Source organism: Barbus barbus, assembly GCF_936440315.1.
Source record: "Barbus barbus genome assembly, chromosome: 22".
Lineage (NCBI taxonomy): Eukaryota > Metazoa > Chordata > Actinopteri > Cypriniformes > Cyprinidae > Barbus > Barbus barbus.
The window spans coordinates 14,532,142-14,550,113 of record NC_136750.1 but is presented as its reverse complement, the minus strand read 5'-3'; the positions used below and the strand labels follow the sequence as shown (position 1 = coordinate 14,550,113).

General features: G+C 39.2%; 1 protein-coding gene across 1 annotated transcript in view; it reads right to left on the bottom strand.

The window, feature by feature from the left end:
* The window catches only part of LOC306888785 (transmembrane protein 91-like), a 29,511-nt gene extending 16,008 nt beyond the window's left edge, over nt 1–13,503 (bottom strand). Inside the window, exons 1-2 of the mRNA XM_079447229.1 lie at nt 13,301–13,503; nt 12,998–13,163 (exon numbers count right to left, since the gene is read on the bottom strand). The gene's annotated coding sequence lies outside the window, so the exon portion shown is untranslated. The remainder of the gene's footprint in view (nt 1–12,997; nt 13,164–13,300) is intronic.
* Between the last annotated feature and the right edge of the window lie 4,469 nt (nt 13,504–17,972).

Genomic DNA, 17,972 nt, shown 5'->3' with positions numbered 1-17,972 from the left:
GCGAAGCGCTTCAGTTACTCACTTGAGCTTAGAATGACATTATGAGTAGAATCCCCTTACTGCAGTGACCTTTAAGGGTGGAACGTATGATTTAAATCAAACTTCGCTTATCAATACATACATAAAACACGTGCATATACACCTATAAATTACTCGCATATACATGCATACTATTGAATGTTCAAAATATATGAAATACACGTGCACACTAATATGAAATCCATACCAATACATGTTAGTAATGAATGCATATACACTTGTGTATACATATAAACTTGACGCATGCATACACCTTTAGACACTCGCTAATACATACAAACATGATCCATGCATATACACCCACAACAACACTCGCACATACATATAAACTCGCTGCACGCAGACACACCTATACATACTCGCATATAGCCTACATATAAACTTGATCCATGCATATACACCTATAAACACTCGCACATACATATAAACTTGATGCGCGCATACACACCCATCAAACACTCGCGCAAACATACAAAATCATTTTGTATATTTATATTTTGTATATTTAAGTTTTTGACCCAAGTTCGCATCGGCCTTTGGCTGAAATGTTCTTCTCCCTTTTCACATCTCTTATTACAATAAAATAATCGAAAAGTTTAAATAAAGCATCGGGTAGGATTAGGTGTATCTGAGCAGCAGGTACGCTTAGATGCTTTACTTTGCTGTGTCGCGGAGTGCAGCAGGCGCGAGTAACTAGTGAAAACAGAATGGAGTTTCATTTATATGGACTCTTAATAAGCAAAGTGCAATTGATTTGAGGACGCAGCAGTGTGGAATTCAAGGCTGTAGTTAAATGAAGTTTAATTTATTAGGGCATTCTTCATGTCATGTGGAATGGATTTGACTGATGGCGCTCTGGAATGTGCAGATATATTCGCTGAATTAGAGAAGGTAAAAGTGGGTGGGTCCAATATCATTGGTCTTCAAAAGTGGGTGTGTCCTGTCTCACGCACACATAATGATTCCGACGCCCATATACACATTATTAATAAAATCAAACTATGTACAGTATAGCATGGTTTATTAAGTTTTTTTTTTTTTAAACACTGTTTTAATGCATTAAGCCACAGTGTTTTAAAATGTCCCTGCATCTGGAGATTTGCCTAGTAAGCAAATTTACTGAATATATTGGAATATATTTTGCCAATATCTCGCTTTAGATAATACTTCTGATATTTCCCATACTGTACGTACAGTACACAAGAAGTTTACATGAACAATTGGACTGAGGCTACATTTATTATTTAAATAATTGTGTACAAGTGATGTACTGACAAAAAAAAAACTCACTGTAAATCCCTGTATAGGTAATATAAGCTTTACAGTTTGACAATGTGTTATTTTAAAAGTAATTTTAATTAAAAATACATCGGACGCTTTAACCCAGTCGGTGGAATTGTCAGACGGTCCCTTAACCAAGCACATATAGCGCTTCAAAACTTTCTCCAGTTTAAATTTACTGCTACAATACACGTTTTTAAATATTTTTTCATGTCAATATGCAACCACTTTATATCGATATTATTTTTTTTCCCCAAAACCGCTAAACTCAAACACATTATTAATAAATCATACTATACTGTACATAGTTTGATTTTATTAATAATGTGTTTACTGAGTTTGGCATTTTAAAAACACTGTTTTAACGCATTAAACCAGGTGGGTTCTAAAGAGAGCAACTTGGTCTGATCAGAATCTGCTGTCACATTTCCCAGGGGCCCCTCTGTCAGTTAGTCAGGAAAACCAGGATGACAGTCTCAGAACGATAGGCATCTGGTGCAGGTGAGCGTCTGTCCCTCATTGCTAACCTTGTGCTGTTTCTGAGCAGTCCTCTACATGCCTGTCTGCACCAGTCTACACCTGAAATCATCTCTGTCAATGGCATTATGTAGCTGCTAGAGATTACCTGAGGCTAGGCTGATTATTTTGTAATTTATTTTGTAAATGGATTTAGGTTTAGGATGCATGTCACATCCTTTAAACTGATTCTACTAAGTGTTAATGGAAACTTTGATAAAAGGATCCAGCATACTTAATATTAATGATATGCAAGAATACTGCATTAGCAAAAAATACATTTTAATTTAAATTTAGATTTTAACGATATCCTCAAGGCAATTATTTGCCCTGCAGTGTGTGTGAGTGAGTATAATATAAATATGCAGTAAAGTGATAGTTCACCCAAAATCTGTGAACTTTTAGCAGAGTTTAGCAGAGTTCTTTGCCATATAATGAAAGCGAGTGGTGGACACATCTATCAAGCAAGATTTTTTTAGTGAATAACTACTGTCTCATCCTCCCACAAAGCTATCGGATGATTTCAGAGGATTTGGAATATAGTGCACAATGCATATGGATAACTTTTAAGATGTTTTCAATGAGCGTCTTTGATCCCCATCCACTTTCATTGTATTGAAGAGAGGAGCTTGAACATTCTGCCAAACACCTTTATTTGTGTTCCACAAAAAAAATCATGAAGATTTGGAACAATATGAGAGTATGTATATGATGTCAACTTATAGTAATTATAGCAATAGAAAACAGTTCATTTAAATTAAGTTAAAGTACAATTGCAGGGTATTTTTATTAAGTCCATAAATATGTAAATGCATTTGTAGGATACTTAACATGAAATAAATGTATTTCAAATACATATTTATTTTTCACTATAGGGTAAACATTTGACATATATTCTTTATAGTGTAATGAATGGCGGTCAGTTGTTTGTCAGATCTTATGGTTACAGCATGAATGCAGTTTTGAAAATAAAGTTGACAAATAGAAATGAAGTGATTCATACAGTTGCCCACTCATTTGATCATTATGAGTTTTTTTGGAAGGCAAAAAGATGAGTCAGTTCTAGTTAAAGGTTTTGACATGTTTTCTGTTTTGTATTTGCATTTTAACTGGCAAAGGAATATTTCAAACTATTTTCAATCAAAAATAGGCTATGCATACTGTTTTATAGCCATACCCAGCTGCTTTGCCTCAAATAGAAAGTAAAAAAGGAAATCTGATTTCAGCAGCACATAGAGTGGCATGATAAAGAAAGAAATTGACTCTATAGTGGTGCACTTAGATCAATAAAGTAGAAGCAAAATCGAATTGCATCTGATTTTATACACTATCCATTACCACACAGAGCATCATGAAGATATATGGTGCACCGTATGAGACTGTTCCAGTCGAGTGCAGATCTGCCAACATAATGGTGGTCTGGATAGTGGCAGCGAGTGCTGAAGCCTGCATTACTCTGCTTCATATTGCTTTGCTGTGCTCTCCTGTCTTTCTCCTCCTCCACTCTGGTCGTGCACTTGAGTGCAGACAGAACGCCAGGGTGATAATTCAGGAGCAGATCCCTGCTGTCTGACATCAGGAGAACAGGCAGGATGGAGAGGGCCACAAACATCAGGAAAAAAAGATGGACAGACCTACACCCACACACATTCACATTGTTTATGGCTCTTAAAGGGGTCGTTCACACAAAAATGAGAATTATGTCATCATTTACTCACACTCATGCCATTCCACACTCGTATGGCTTTCTTTTTTATGTGGAAAGGAGAATTTAAAGTTGGTGTTTAGTTTTTTCTTCTAATGTGACGTGCAATTGAATATAACCGATTATTGTAAAAGAAAGAAAAATGATCAAAAATAAAGTAAAAACAGTAATATTGTGAAATATCATTATATAGTTTTAAAAGAAATATTATATTTTAATATATTTTATATGTACTGTATTCCTGTGATGACAAAACTGAAAACATAACCCTAAAAAAAACTTCCCTCAAAATTAGTTTTCAACGTTAATAACAATAAAAACAATTATGTTTCTTAAGCACCAAATCAGCATATTAGTATGATTTCTGAATGATCATGTGACACTGAAATGATGCTGAAAAGTCTGTTTTGCCATCACAGGAATAAATTACATTTTAAAATATATTCAAATAGAAAACAGGTTGTTTTAAATTGCAATATTTCACAATATTACGGTTTATACTGTTTTTGCTCAAATGCAGCCCGGTTAAACATAAAAAACTTCTTCCAAAAACATTTTTAAAAAAAAATCTTGATGGAATGCAAAATAATTTCATTTAAATTACTGAATTATTTAAATTATTTGTCTGGTATTGTACATGGATGTACCATCCAATTTATTATCAAATCTTTTAAATCAGATCTGTTCAGTGAATCATTTGATCCAGTTCACAATGTGAATAATGTGAAAGTGTATGTTTCAGAAAAACAGCACAAAGTCAAATGGACCACTTTTATTAAGCTTTTATGGTGCTTTTTAAGCTTGAAAGTTCCAGTCCCTATTTGTTGTCATTATATGGAAAATAGGAATCAGCACATTATTCAAAATATCTCCTTTTGTGTTCCACAGAAGAGAAAAAAACAAATGTCAGGTGAGGGTGAGTAAATGATGGCATTATTTAAATTTCAGGGTGAACTATCCCTTTAAGCCACGATGGCTTTCTTCCAGAGGAGATGCACTCAGCTTTATTGCTAACCCCCTAACCCCATCCAGTCACCATAAAAGGACTGCTGTCAGCTGCATTATAAGCCTGCCTCCCTTCCTGATTTCTGCCTCACACATAAAACACCCGGTCAGTTGGACAGAGCTCTACAAGGACAGCACAGCAAATCAGCACCAGCACTTTTACAGAGAACCACTTCTCTCTCTTTTGCTCTGTTTCTTGCTTTACTCTGGCTACTTTATCTTCTTTTTGCGCTGTTTATTACTGACCTCTGTCTTTTATTTGATTCCTTTAGCCTGTTCAGCATTATTTCAGCTTAACCGACAAACTCAGGGTCCCTTTATAAATGTGCTTTCAAAGGAAAATAGGTTTTACTGTACCGTTTTAAGTCATTACTTCATTGCTAGCATCACCAATAAATAGCATACAGTAAGTAACCGACCGACCAAACTAATAAACATTTCTAGACAGGTTTTTTGACCTGCCATTGGTCAAAAGTTTTACCCCTAACTCATGCCACTGGTTGAGCCAATATTGCTGTTTGTAGGTCAAACAAAACAATGTATAAACAGAGTTTTAATTTTTTTTTTTACATGGATGATTAATTGAAGTTTATTAATCATATACCATTTGATAGCTTTTGTATGCACGAATCAATATCTGAAATCTGAGATTTAAAAAAAAAACTTAAAATATTTGTTCACAAAAGCAGTAATATCGTAAATCATTCATTTTAATACAATTTATCTGTTTAAAAATAAAGGTGCTTAAAAGGTTCTTCACAGCGATTCCAAGAACCATTTTTGGTTCCACAAAGAAACATTTTGTCAAAGGTTCTTTAAAGAACCATCTCTTTCTTACCTTTTTATAATTTGAAGAACCTTCTTTTGCCACAAAGAAGCTTTTGTGAAACAGAAAGGTTCTTCAGATGTTAAAGGTTCTTTATGAACCCATTTAGACAAAAAGGCATGGTGAAGCACCTTTATTTTTAAGAGTGTAGTTTTTTTAATACAAGTTTTCTGTTTTCATACATTCTAAAATGTAATTTACTCCTGTGATGGCAAAGCATTGTCATAAGATAAATTTCTCCAGTCGTCAGTGTCACATGATCATTCAGAAAACATTCTAATATGCTTCTTATTATAATCAATGTTGAAAACAATTGTGTTGCTTAATATTTTTGTAGAAAATGTATATAACAGCATTTATTTGAGATAGAAATAGTTGTAATGTTGTCTTTACTTCCCTGTTTTTAATGTGCTCTTGCTGTCTCTTTCTGTACATTTAAAATATCAATACTATAATTTGTCATTATTTGGATTTTCCTGATTAAGTTCAGATAGGAAACTCGCTGTTGATGGGAAAACATATTTGTTAATATTTTATTAATTTCTGTCTTAATCTTTCTGAATGGGAAACAGAAGAGGATTCAGTAAACGGCAGCAGGAGGAAGCAGCTACTGTAAGTGCCAATGAACAGGCTGATGGACGACAGATATTGCACTGATAGCACAAGAGACATAGCGTTCCGAGTGGAAAGGCAATATCAAGCACACAGACCCAGTCACCCTTCACTATACCCTCCATGACCGAAACAAAGCATGATAGAGAACAGCTGCATTTTGCTAATTAAAGCAGAAATGAACTCTAAGTCTATAGGATTGGATCTATATGAAAACATGTCTCATGTAGTTCCGAAGATTAATAATGAGCCCAAGTTTCCTTCATCATTTCTGTGCTGTACGTCTCTGCTTATAAGTGAGCCTTGATAATTCCAACACAATACTTCCTTGAGCCCAACAGTGTCACATTATACTCAGGATGGAAAGATACATAATTCCTCCCTAAATGACATTATAATGGAAAAAGGAATTCAGCATCGCTGAGGGAGGGGTGCTTTTACATCCCAGCATTCTGTGCGTGTGTTTGGAAATGAGCTAATTTATCAGTCATCTTTCAAGTCCAATTGCTCCTACCTTCTTTCTCTCGCTCAATCTCACTGTTCTCACTGTAACCAGGGTTACAAAACAGTACTATGTCTATACCATGGTATATATACTGCAGATGCAGGCTGTTTACAGAACGTGTTTTGCATTCCACCTGCTTTTCTATGTAAACGTGCTAGACGGATGTCGAGGTCAGTCGAGATCGTGCTGTATTTTTCCATTCCATTGTCCTTTATCTCGTGTTTAAATGCAAAAATGAGTTTTGTGTGAACGGCACTAAGTAACTTTGGATAAAAGTGAATGAATACATGTAAATGTATGAGGTGATACTATCACAGAATTTTAATATAAGAAAAACGTTTTCTGAGTTTTTGCCCAGGGAAAAAAAAAAAAGATACATGTCATGGGGTAAGTTGTCACAATGGAACCTGCTTTTAAAAATATTGTATTTAACCATTTTCAGCTACAAACAAACAAATGTATTAATTAATGTCAAACCTTTGTTTTGGTCAACAATATTTTAGTTAATTTAAAACATTTTAAAATATGCAACAACTTGCCCCAACCTAAGATCAGACAGACAGACAGACAGACACACAGACAGACACACAGACACACAGACAGACACACAGACAGACAGACAGACAGACAGACAGACAGACAGACAGATAGACAGATAGATAGATAGATAGATAGATAGATAGATAGATAGATAGATAGATAGATAGATAGATAGATAGATAGATAGATAGATAGATAGATAGATGTACAGACAGACAGACGGACCATGGGGTGGTGATGGCGCAGTGGATAAGACACATGCCTTTGGTGTGAGAGACCCGGGTTCGAATCCACTGTGAGACACCAATGTGTCCCTGAGCAAGACACTTAACCTCTAGTTGCTCCAGAGGCGTGCGACCTCTGACATATATAGCAATTGTAAGTCGCTTTGGATAAAAGCGTCAGCTAAATTAATAAATGTAAATGTAATGTACAGACAGATATTATATCATTTTAAATTAAAACATTTCATTTAAAACATTTAAAAATATGTAACAACTCGCCCCTTAAAAAATAGATAGGAAAATAAATAAAGAAAGAAAGAATAAAGGATAAAATACATTATTCAATAACTGTATTATACATATATTTTATAAATTCATGGACATACCACGGCACACTCAAATAAATATTCAGGCATAAATTTAAGATGAATATATTTTAATTGCATATAAAATGTCACTTGGATTGCATAAATTAATAAACTTAATGTGATGCATATTTGTCAGTCATACATGAAACCGGTATTTTTAATTTTAAAATCAATATTACATTTAGGACAATTTTGTTTTGTTTTCTACGTGTTAATGTCCAAAAACCACGGTATTATCATGGTAATACCATGGCACTTTTTTATCAGTGGCTTTTTGCAGTCCTTTCTCTCTGCCTTGTCCTCCATTATTTTCCCTGTCATTTCCTCTTCTCTCCCCCTGACACTCTCTATCTCTCATTCTCTCCCTTGAGTTGGCGAGAGCAGTCAGTGTTTCAGAGGAGCCATTTGCACATATCTTAGTTGGGTGATTTCTCTCATCCCTCAGGCCCCACTGTGCCCCACACCAGCTGTGCCTGAGAGAGGGAGACAGACAGTGAACATACAGATGCTGTAGGGGCATTTCCCTTCCACAGACTGATGTGTGTTTCAGACTTTATATGTTTGTCTATGAGCCATGAACTCTCTACGTCGATGTGTGTGACTCTTTCTCATTATCTGTAATCTGTTTATAATGGGACATCTCATTATTCTTGCTGATCCACTTGGGTGCAGAAAAGGGCACCAGGGCTTGACAGATCTATACTGGTGACAATAAAGAATGAGAGAAAATCAGAGCCAAGTGAAGATAAAAATGGACTTCTTTCATCTAACTGCACTGAATGTCTTCTGTTTTGGTTTGATTTCTGGTTGCATGTCTGAAATCTTTGTGCACGTTGCTCTAGTTGCTGTGGTGTCCAAACGATGAGAAATGCTGCTTTCGCAGGCAGTATCCGGAGGTTTGAAATCATCAAGGCATGTCTGAATGCAATGTTTGCATAGCATCCTGTTGACTGAGATGCCTTCATAAGGTTGGTTGAAGGCATCACAGATATCCTTCGCTGCCTAAGATATCTGGCATGCAATTCAAAGGTTGACTGAACAAATATTAATAAAAATGGCGTTCGGTGGAACAGTTGAAAAAATAAGCACATTTATAATGTCTATTATTTATGTCTACTTTTCTACTAAAGCCCCGTTCACAGCAAGAACGATAACTATAAAGATTACTATAAAGATAACAATATTAGCGTCCACACCAGCGAACTACATCGTCTGTTTATTCTAAGCGCACGCTCGTCTGCCGCTTTAAATTCTGAAGCTTGTGACAGCAGGATTGTTTCTGATTGGGTGTCAATGTTTTTATCGTTCATCAGCTGGAAAAAATCGTTCTGAAAGTGATTCCAACAATATCGTTTCTCTGTGCCTTTATCGTTATAGCTGTGGTGTGAAGTGAACTCTGCTATTCTTTAATATAGAAAACGATTTTTAGAACTATATCTTTATCGTTATCATGCTTGGTGTGAACGAGTCTTAAGGCTGCATGATTTAGGGGAAAAAATCGAATTGCAACATTTCTGATAATTAAAGGGATAGTTCACCCAAAAATATATTACTCGCCTTCATGTCGTTCCAAACCCGTAAAGACCTCCGTTCATCTTCGGAACACAAATTAAGAAATTTTTGATGAATTCTAAGAGCTCTCTGACACTCCCATAGACAGCAATGTAATTAACACGATCAAGGTCCAAAAACGTAGTAAGGACATCGTTAAAATAATCCATGTTACATCAGGGGTTCAACTGTGATTTTACAAAGCTACGAGATTACTTTTTGTGCACAAAGAACACTAAAACACCTTTATTCAACAATTTGTCTCCTCCGTGTCACCCTGGTGCCATTTTGGAGACTATCACATATAAACAACGTATGCTGTTCTGTGTCAGCTGCGCCACGTGGATACGTTGTTTTCATTCAGATCAAAGCGTAAACAACGTAGAAAATGTATCTGCGTGGTGCAGCTGACACAGAACAGCATACGTTATTTATGTTCAGTGGATACTCTCCAAAACGGCACCAGGGTGACGCGGAGGAAACGAGTAATAAATGACAGAATTTTCATTTTTGGGTGAACTATCTCTTTAAAAAAACTATAAAAAAAAGCTCCACGTTTGCTGTGCTTGTTTATAAAACTGCACAATTTGGAAATGAAAAAACAAAAATGAACTAAATAAAAAATACTAAGTATAGTGATCTCTCTCATGTTGTTTAATATTTATATGTATTATTATTATTATTAAATACAAAATTTCTATTTTACAGTGAAATACATATTTTACTGTAAAAAAAATTGTATTTAAGAAAAATATAATAATGCTTAATAATAATAATTTTATTGTTAAGTACAACAATAAAATTGCAATACTAATATTTAATATAATACTGATTATAATAATATAATATAATATAATATTGATGTTCCAGTTAAGAGTTACCTTTATACAGAAAACACTGTCTGTTTAGTCACCAACTAACTGGACAGTTGAGTTTCAGACACAGCCACTGGTTCAGACCTCCATTTCATTTTCATTTGGTGTGAGACGGGTCTTTTCATCTCATGCCAGTGCTTGTTAAATGAGACGGAGCAAAATCCGATCAATCAGAACTGCTGGTGTATTGTGCTCTTGACACTTCCAGCTGTATTTGCACGTGGAGTACACGTTGAGGTGTATGTCCTGTACTACACAAGCAGCACAAGCACTTTGACCTGACCATGTTTTGCTTAAGTGTTTTTCTTTAATTGCTAATGTGACCTTTTTACACCACAGACTGAACAAAATTGAGTTCTAAATTGGTATTATCTAATTGTGTATTAAATTTAACAGCTGACAGCTATTCATTACAAACCTTTCTATCAAGATGAATTTGTTCTCACACAGTTTAACTCTGAGCCCTTGTAATATATTATTACCATTTTCAAAACTATAGCGAATAAACTGTGATAATGTGAGAAATGTTGAAGGTGTCTGAATAAATTTTGGTTTGACTGTAGATCAGGGGTCCTAATGCATTTCCAGTTTTACACTTCTACTTTCCATAACTTCTGAAAATCCAAAAAGGTCCACATTTTGATAAAAACATGTTTAATGATTGAAGCGCCTCCTGTAACTCTTTTGAAATTGTTTGACGACAAGCAGGAAATGTTTAGGGTCAATGTCACCCCTAGTAAAAAAAAAAAGTAAAATACATTTATTTCATACTAAGTATAGTTCAAATATCGCTTGAGACTTACCGATATAAAAATTATAATTTTACTTTATTTGGAGTACTATTTATGTACAATGCACATGTTTTAATGTCACTGTTGATGAGGATTGTAATAGTTTCACTTCAGCACAATCAAGTATACGTCACTTCAGCACTGCTTCGACACAATTAAGGTGAATTAAGTACAACATCTGTTTTGTTGCCGACTTCAAGTATACTATTTTAGAATACTAAAAGTTTAATTGCAGTGTATTTTTATTATGCACATAAATATGTAAATCAAGCATTTGTAGTATACTTAGCATGAAATAAATGTATTTCAAATACATATTAGTATATTTATTAAGTTGTCACCTAGAAATCACTTGATTTACGTTATAAAGACGCAGTTTGGTTGCACAATGTGAAAGCACAGCACGATCCTGCGGCTGCTTCTCTTGCATGCTGCTTATGCGAGCGGTGTGAAACAGACCTAGAGCAAAGAATGAAAGAGCTCTCAGTGGCCTGACCTCTTACTGGCCTTCTACTCCATCATCTGAGTCAGAGACCACAGCACACACACACACACACACACACAAAGAGAGCGCCCATCCCACTGACTTGCATACATGCGATATTTAACACTTCAAATAATCTAAAAACAGCTTCTTTGCACTTCGTAATACCAATACAACAGACACAAGTAAGACAACTTGTCTGTGAGACGCTCTGCATCGCTGAGAACACATTTAATCAAATGAGAATTCCTCTCACATGTCGCACATAATCACCGGCTAATTGTTTATTACTCAAGCTAAGTAAAAGGTTATCTCACCAGCATGCGGCAGGCAGGGGAATATGGCAACACACTGCATGTGACAGCACAGTGCTCATAAACAACAGGAGCTGTAGTGTGTGTGTCTGTACAGGACAGTTCAGATTAGTAGTGAGATTCGTGCATCAGAGGGCGTGCACACTTTAAGGATAATAACGAACAAGACCGTATGTCATGAAATAATCTCCTTTTTATTGTAATCTGGAAGTACGATTTGTAGACCGAATTTAATAGTTTGTGTATGGGGTGAGGAGCAAACTGAATAGAGGGTGTCAATTTTCCTGCTTTTTAATAAAAGTGAAATATGCTTAGAGTAACTGTCTCGATGCATATCTAAACATGGGAATTCATTTATTCCTGCAATCTCTTGGGAGCATCTACTACATGAATCACTACAGAGGCAACAGTGGATTGCAGATACAGCGACTAACAATAGAAATGTCTCTCTCTAATGGGAACAGCAGCAGTTCTTCTAAACAATAGCAGAAAGTGTGTCCTTGCCCAAACCAGCCCATGTACTGCTGAGCAACAACGTCCTTGTGTCAGTGAAGTCGGTGACACAATAATAATGGAAAAGCTTGTGTGTGTTAAGATTGCCAGAAATATCATTACATACCATGCAAGAGGCACAGAAGATTTTGGCGTCACACTTTGTGATTGAATTTGTTTGACACAAGCACCAGCTGTGTACGGAAATCAAAAGGATTGTTTGAAATCTTGTGTGTTTTGAGCAGCAAGAGAACAGGTCAGAGGTCCGAATAACAGCACAGCAAAATTGAAAAATGTCCCACACATCTGCTCCTGAAATGAAACTATTATTATACATCCAAAGAGGAATGCAGATAAAGATAGCATTTACACCCAGACTACCCATAAAGAAACTGTATAGTTTGAATACACCGGACATACTGGTACAATTTCAGCAAGTAATTATCTATGTATGCTCATAAAAAAATTGGACATATTTGAAGGTGGAAAATATGTAATATATACTTTTTTTTTAATATATATATATATATATATATATATATATATATATATATATATATATATATATATATATACATACACATTTTATTATATGCATATTACAATGTTTTAAATATGATTTATTTTATGTAATTAATACATATAATACTATGTATGTAAAATGTTGATTTTTTAATATTATTGAAATATGAAAATACAGGACATACACCTCAACGTGCACGTACAGCTGGAAGTGTCAAAAGAGCACAATACACCAGCAGTTCTGATTGAAATATGAAAATATTTATTTTTAACATTTTAAAAATTAACATTTATTTTTTAAATATATTATTATTACTATTATTTAAAATCTATACAAGCAAACCTACCTCTTCCATTGATCCTGAACTCTGCGATGGTGTCCGTAAGTGGGTGTGTGTCCAGTGGGACTGGAGCAACTGAGTGGAGCAAAGTAGATGAATCCAGTGGCCCAGTTTGAACTTCAGCAATACTTCAGCACCAAGACATATTCTCCATTTGTGTGTACGAGCGTGTCTGACGGAGAGAGAGAGAGAGAGATATGGGATGGTGTTCGAGTAAAGGGGTTCAGAGAAGTGACGGTTCTTGTCTCCCAAGTTGAGTGTTGTAGTAAAGCGAGACACACTGCAGTACACAGCGCTGCTGATGCTTACACTTTATTCTCTCTCTCTGCTTGTCTCTCTCACTTCACACTTCTCTGATGGAGTCAGTAGTTGCTCGTTTAATCCTGTTTATGCTGGGTATTTATACCACCAATACTCTTCTTATTCCCCTTAGCGAGACTTTGAAACTACAGCAGCGAAGCAGATCCTTGCATCTTCCTCTCCTCTTCTCTCTCCACATCTCTCTTTCTCTCCTCCTCTGTCTGTTTTGCTCTCCACTCTACCCCCCACTTTCCCCCTCTCTTCTCAGTACAGCGTCAGTGTACCGCAGGGTCCTAGAGCCTGGTTGTGTTTGGTGGCGTGTTTGTGTGTACAGTGTATCTCTGCTACTGGAAACACATCAGTATGACACAAGTGTCTCTTGCACTACCTTTCTTGCTGTTTTTTTCCAGAGGCTGCTTTAGAACAGTTTGGTTGACTTGTCAAGCATTGTTCCTCAAAACATGGCCACAGAGTGGCCACTGAGAGATCTTGTCCACATGTGTCAGTCCTATAGAGAGAAAATATAACTAATAAAAAAAGAAAGACAGTTTAAAGTCAACATGAAACCATATACTTCCACAATGTGGCGTAGTTATGAGGGATACATGGTATTCAATGCGATGAATCATATCCTTGATTTTATCCAACAGGAATTATAAGGTTTGTGAAAAGTGGTCTGAGTATGACAAGTTGGTTGGAGGGGAGAGGTTAAATAAACATAAGAGAGGTTGGTCATGTCCGCCAAAAAAACAATATCAAAGCAAATCTGTCCATATTTAGTTTCTTAATACCCAGTATTGTTCCTATTGTGAATTATTCACCATTACAAGTTTGGGGTCGTTAATAAGGTAAGTAATCAACAGGTAAGTTTCTTAGGTAGGTACTGCACTATGACTGAGCGTAGTGAGTTAGTCCTCTTCGTAGAAACGAGACTGGACGACTGGTGTTGGGCAGTGTGTGTCTTTATACTGCGTGGGTAATGAGAAGTGAAATGAGTGACAGGTGTGCATGATCAGTATTCAGGTGAGGGTGAGCGTTGTGATTGGGTAGCAGAACCTGGCCGATCTGTAACATTACCCCCCTCTCCACGGCCCGCTCCCGAGGGCCGAAGATCCCGACGCTGTGGCGGTCTACCTCTTCCCCTAGGGGCAGGACGATCTGGGTGGTTAGAGTGGAATTCTTCGAGTAGCACTGGGTCCAGCACATCATCCCTGGGGATCCAGGACCTATCCTCAGGACCATATCCTTCCCAGTCTATGAGGTACTCTAACCTGCCGCCTCGGCGTCGGGAGTTCAAGATCTCCTTGATCTGATAGACCGTTCCATCCTCCAATACCAGCGGGAGAGGGGGTTCTTCCTCGGGACCAGGTTCTGCAGGGGGAGAAACAGGAGGGTGAAACGGCTTTAGCAGTGACACGTGGAAGACGGGGTGAATTCTATACTGTGAGGGGAGCTGGAGCTGGTAAGTGACTGGATTGATTTGTCTGATTATGGGAAAGGGACCAACAAATCTGGGACTGAGTTTCTTGCAGGGTAGACGTAACCTGATGTCCCTAGTTGACAGCCAGACCTTCTGCCCTGGATGATACACGGGAGCCTTGGAGCGGCAGAGGTCGGCTGTCAACTTACGTCTACTCACTGCGCGCTGGAGGTGGTGATGAGCGTTGTCCCAGACCCTCTCGCTCTCCCGGAACCAGTGATCCACGGCAGGTAAGTCTGAAGGTTCGCCTGACCAGGGAAACATGGGAGGTTGGAAACCAAGTATGCACTGAAATGGGGTTATACCTGTAGTAGGCTGGCGCAGGGAATTCTGGGCATACTCAGCCCAACCGATGAACTGGTTCCAGGAGTTCTGGTGGCCATGGCAGAAGGTTCGGAGGAACCAGGCTACTTCCTGGATCTTCCTCTCGGTCTGCCCGTTCGTCTGTGGATGGTAACCGGAAGACAGACTGATGGTCACACCCAGGAGCTTGAAGAAAGTTCTCCATACACGGGACACGAACTGTGGACCTCTGTCTGAGACTATATCTTCCGGGATTCCAAAATATCTGAACACATGATTAAACATTAGTTCTGCAGTTTCCATGGCTGTCGGAAGGGCCTTAAGTGGGAGTAATTGACAAGCCTTAGAGAACCGGTCTACAATCACCAAGATACAGGTGTTCCCGTCCGATGGTGGTAAGTCCGTGACAAAGTCAACTCCTAGGTGTGACCACGGTCGGTTGGGAACGGGCAGAGGAAGTAGCTTACCGGCTGGCAGATGTCGGGGAGATTTGGACATGGCACATTCCTTACATCCCTGGACGAATCTACTCACATCCTTGGCCATGTTGGGCCACCAGAAGCGCTCTCGTAGCAGCGAGAGGGTGTTGTTGGTCCATGGGTGACCAGTGCCAAGGGAAGAGTGAACTGACTGAATGATCTGCGAGCGTTGGTTTCTGGGAACAAATTGTGTACCTGGTGGGCAGCCCGGCGGAATGTTGGAGGAAACATTGGAGGAGGTAAAGCTAGGGGAGGTCCACTGGATGGGGCAGACAAAAAGAGATTCTGGGAGGACTGGTTCTGGAATTTCATCGTATTCTTCATGGGATTCGAATTGTCGGGAAAGAGCGTCTGCCGCTGTATTCTTGGAACCGGGTCTATAGGAAATGGAAAAGTTGAAACGGGTGAAATACAGAGCCCATCTGGCTTGCCGGGGGTTTAATCTTTTGGCTTCTCTGAGATATTGGAGGTTTTTATGATCGGTGAGGACTAGGAACGGATGTTGGGCTCCCTCCAACCAATGTCTCCACTCCTCCAAAGCGAGCTTGATGGCTAGAAGTTCTCGGTTGCCAACATCATAGTTCCTCTCCGCCGGGCTGAGTTTACGGGAGAAGAAGGCACATGGATGGAGTCGTGGTGGCGTCCCCTGTCTCTGGGACAATATGGCACCCACTCCTGACGTGGAGGCATCGACTTCAACCACAAACTGTTTCTCAGGGTCTGGATGTACAAGGATGGGAGCTCGGGTGAAAGCATCCTTCAATTCTTGGAAGGCATTGGTAGCGCCTACTGTCCAGGAGAGGGATTTGGGCTTTCCCTTCAACAGGTTGGTTAGGGGACTGGCTATGGAACTGTAATTGTGGATAAACCGGCGATAGAAATTGGCGAAGCCTAGAAAGCGTTGAAGTCTCTTTACCGTGTCAGGAGTGGGCCATTCTCGGATTGCCGTAACCTTCCCCTCGTCCATCTGAATACCACCGTGGCTGATGTTATAGCCGAGGAATTGCACTGAGGGTCGATGGAACAGACACTTCTCCGCCTTAAGGAACAGGTTGAACTCCCTCAGGCGTTGTAGGACCTCCGCAACGTGGCGACGATGTTCGGCCATACTCCGGGAGTAAATCAGAATATCATCAATGTACACTAGTACAAACTTATGGAGAAACTCCCGGAGCACCTCGTGCATGAAATCTTGGAATACGGAGGGGGCGTTGACGAGTCCATAGGGCATGACGAGATATTCATAGTGGCCTGTGGGCGTGACGAAGGCGGTCTTCCATTCGTCCCCCTCACGTATTCTGACAAGATTGTATGCGCTGCGTAGGTCTAACTTAGTGAACACGATGGCACCTCGTAGATGTTCCAGAGCAGCTGGGACGAGGGGAAGCGGATATCTGAACTTGACCGTGATTCGGTTCAAGGCTCGGTAATCAATACAAGGTCTGAGTCCTCCATCCTTCTTTGCGACAAAGAAGAAACTGGAGGAGGCAGGAGCGGTGGAAGGGCGAATGTATCCCTGCTTCAAGGCTTCCCCGATGTACTCCTCCATGGCCTTCTGCTCTGGGATGGATAGAGGATATATTTTACCACGAGGCACTGGTTCACCCGGAAGGAGGTCAATGGCGCAATCCCAGGGTCGGTGAGGTGGTAACTGTGCGGCTTTCTGGGGACAGAAGACATCTTTGAATTCATCATAACCAGGAGGAATTTCGGTGGATAGTTTCTCTGGGGGACTCTCTACGGAGGTGGTAAGTAGCTTCAGGATCTCTGTGGCTGGTCTTGTTGGTCTAGGTAGATGTGGAAAACACTCGGGAAAACATGACTCACCCCACTTAATGATCTCGCCCGTTCTCCATGAAATGATGGGATTGTGCTGAACTAACCAGGGTCGCCCTAAGATGATGTCCGTAGTAGCATCTTCGAGCACCAATAATCTTATATCTTCTACATGGAGTAAACCTAATTTAAGGCATACGGGAGTAGACCATCTGTTAACTAACTTACGGCTTACCGCCTTGCCCGTCACCGATTGGATCTGGTAGTTCCTTGGGGTGATGGAGGTTGTGAGGCCGAGTTGTCTGCAGAGACTGCCCGAAATGAAGTTCCCCGCCGAACCTGAGTCGAGGAGGGCAACGACTGGAACGGCGAAAGTGGTACCCATAAGAAGTGCCTCAGTGGTTAAAGGCTTGAGATTCGGGATCTCGGAATTCAAGGCACTCACCAAAAGGCGAGTTGGCCTTACTGGGCAGGTGACTCGGAGGTGCCCCTTCTCTCCACAGTACAGGCAGAGTCCATGGGCATATCGGCGTGCCCTTTCTTGGGAGGAGAGACGTGAATTATCAACATTCATAGGTTCAGGAATGGACTCTGGTGGGTTCGGTGTGACGGGGAAATAGGAGCCATGACCCGGGTTGAGTTC